The sequence below is a fragment of the Capsicum annuum genome, unplaced genomic scaffold (assembly GCF_002878395.1).
Source record: "Capsicum annuum cultivar UCD-10X-F1 unplaced genomic scaffold, UCD10Xv1.1 ctg65901, whole genome shotgun sequence".
Lineage (NCBI taxonomy): Eukaryota > Viridiplantae > Streptophyta > Magnoliopsida > Solanales > Solanaceae > Capsicum > Capsicum annuum.
The window spans coordinates 1-2,831 of record NW_025875197.1 but is presented as its reverse complement, the minus strand read 5'-3'; the positions used below and the strand labels follow the sequence as shown (position 1 = coordinate 2,831).

Genomic DNA, 2,831 nt, shown 5'->3' with positions numbered 1-2,831 from the left:
CAGCTATTATATGTCTCAAGTTAGAGTCTGCCGATCCAAAGTTAAAGTTCGAAAAAAATATTTCAGGCTTGGTCATGGCAATTCCACAGTATAAAATGTCTAATGTTTGGCTTTAATAAGGCCAAGCTTCGGGCAAAACAACATCAAAAGTTAGTCAAATCTTTACAATTTTAGTCTCGTATGTCAAATTTATAACTCCAGGCGCAGCAGGGCTTGTTTAGATGGGACGAAGAAACAAGGAAAAAGGAGTCCAGGTTCATATAGGTAGAAAGCCCAACCTGTTACTTCTCCCACATCGTTTGCAGAAAGAAGTTTTGCTTGTTTATAATGCACAACAATAATGAGCATGTTTCTCCCTTTGGGGATATCCGATAAAATTGGAACGATACAGAGAAGATTAGCATGGCCCCTGCGCAAGGATGACACGCACAAATCGAGAAATGGTCCAAATTTTTTTCGCCAAAAAATCCATAGCATTTGCTTTCTTCTTGTTGATTTTTTTTTAAAGAATTTATGTTTGTGTAGCTTCTTGCTTTAGACATATTTATTAGATTGATGTGACCTTATCTTTTGGGTGCAAATTTTTGGATGGAAGATGTAGACAGGTAATTTTGTCACGTCAAAATATTTCTTATTCCGATATCACATAATTTAACCCCATTTTATAATTTTTCCTCAAGAAAATAAATAACCACCTCATCTTTTACTTATTTATGTATTTATTTTTTTTGTTTTGTTTTTGTTCTTATCCAAATAAATCATAACAAACTTTGTCTCATTCTAATATTCCAACAACCCATCCAATCAAAAATAGACACATACACCCCTCACCCCACCTACCCACGTGATCATACCCCCCCTCCTTGTATTTTTCTACACGATTTGGCTTGGAGAGAAAGAAAAAAGGGAGCACAACAGGTGGGGACCACTAGGGTTTTGTTATGGGCTAACAATAGATATATCTACATACACTAGGCAAAAGGAATGGGAGAAGGGAAAAAGGAAAAAAAAAACCATTTGGTCATTATCTTTATCTCTTTTTCTTGATTGAAGAAAGGAGACAGAGGACTCCATTTTTTTTTCTTTTTTTTCTTTGTTCATGAACACACAAGACACACACGTATACACATAGAATAGAGAGAGAAAGAGCGACGAAGAGAGAGAGAGAGGGAGAAGATCGAGAGGGAGATCGAGAGGGAGAACGGAGGGTTCAAGCTTTTTCGGCGAACCCATTGTCGGAACTGCTTGTTTTAGTTGATTCCAGGTATTACAGATTCAAAGAATCCACCGAAGTGTTGAAATTCCTCCAAATCTTCTTCGTTTTCCATTAGTTTTTAGTTGAATCTGGCCTGAAAACATTCGAAACGCACCAGCATCCATCTTAAATCACTGTTTTAGCCATTATCGAAGCTCACCGAAGCTCTATCTGCGTTGGGTTTTGGGTTCCTGGTGGTTTGTTGGGGTCTTGGGTTCGTCTATTTCTTGGTTCATCGTCGATATTGGATTTCGAGTTGTCGTTATCAAATTGCATCGTCGTTCTTGGTTGGGTTTCGTATAACAAAGTATGTCTCACTGGTTTTGAAGTTGTCCTATTAGTTTTTGTCTATACCGAGTTCAATTCATCGCACTTGAGGTTCTCTATTCGAGATTTCAAGTGCGGGTCTTCTTTAATATTATTACCAACTAAAATCAATTATCAGAAGGTCCATTTCTTTAACTCATTTTTCTTCTTTATCGTAATTTGTTGAATTGGGAATGTTTGAAATTGGATGATTTGTTGAATGTTTGATGTTATTCATGTGAAATTCATATGATTCTCATACTTTAATTGTCATTACATCTATATTGTTGATATTGGATTCCGAGTTGAAAATTGAGTTGATCATCGAGGCATGTGTTAATTTTGGTTGAAAAGAGAATTTGGGGCGGGAAGGGAGAAAATTGATAAAAGTTGAATGTAGATTAATTTTTGATTTGTTTTCTTTTTGTTTAATTCGGTATAAGTATGGCTGTGATAGATTTATGCCCTATTGAAACAGATAAGCAATATAGGTTTGGGTAGGCAAATTGTAGAACTCGTTGTGTGGTTGAATATTTGAACTGTGTGATTGAATGGTTTTTGAATTTATCGCTTTGGGATCACTTGTATTATTTGATCGGGGAATGCGCCGAGGTATTTGTATTGATTTATCCGGGGAATGCCCCGAAGTATCTTGTACTTGGAGGACGTTCTTGATGAAGGCCCGAGGCATCGGGTGAGGCATTGGAGCTTAGTCTAGATTTAGTTTAGAATATGATTTACATTTTTCGCATTTTTCTATTTCAGGACTGTATAACTCAGACTGGACACTATATTTTTTATTCGTTTTGTTTGGTTTGTTTTTTTTTTGTTTGTTTTATGTGTTTTTGTGTGATTTGTACATCATAGTACCAAATTAGCCAATTCACTCCACCAAGCGACCGTGGTCGAACCACGGGATCGATGGGTGCCTAACACCTTCCCCTCGGTCAACAGAATTCCTTAGCCAGAATCTCTATTCGCGGATCAGTTTTAGAGTCAAAAATTATTTTGAAAAGGATTTTCCAATGGTGACTTGGCACACCAGATTATGCCAAGTGGCGACTCTGAGTTTTTAAAGGTAAAAATAATCCTTTTTCAAAACAATTTTTCATTTTGCCACTTTAATAATGAAAACCCTTTCGAACTTAAAATCAAATCTTTTCGGAGTTGGAAAAGGGGTGTGACAGAAGATTTATGTAAAATGGCGTTGGTTCAAACTTTCAGTTTATAGTTTCTCTTTGCTTACCTAAGTTTAGTAGGCAGAACATAC

General features: G+C 36.5%; 1 non-coding gene across 1 annotated transcript; it reads left to right on the top strand.

Annotated features, from left to right (window-relative positions):
* The first annotated feature begins 352 nt into the window (after window positions 1–352).
* LOC124893823 lies at window positions 353–455 on the top strand. Its single transcript, XR_007050911.1, has one exon. It is a non-coding gene; the product is annotated as a U6 spliceosomal RNA (small nuclear RNA).
* The last annotated feature ends 2,376 nt before the right edge of the window (window positions 456–2,831 follow it).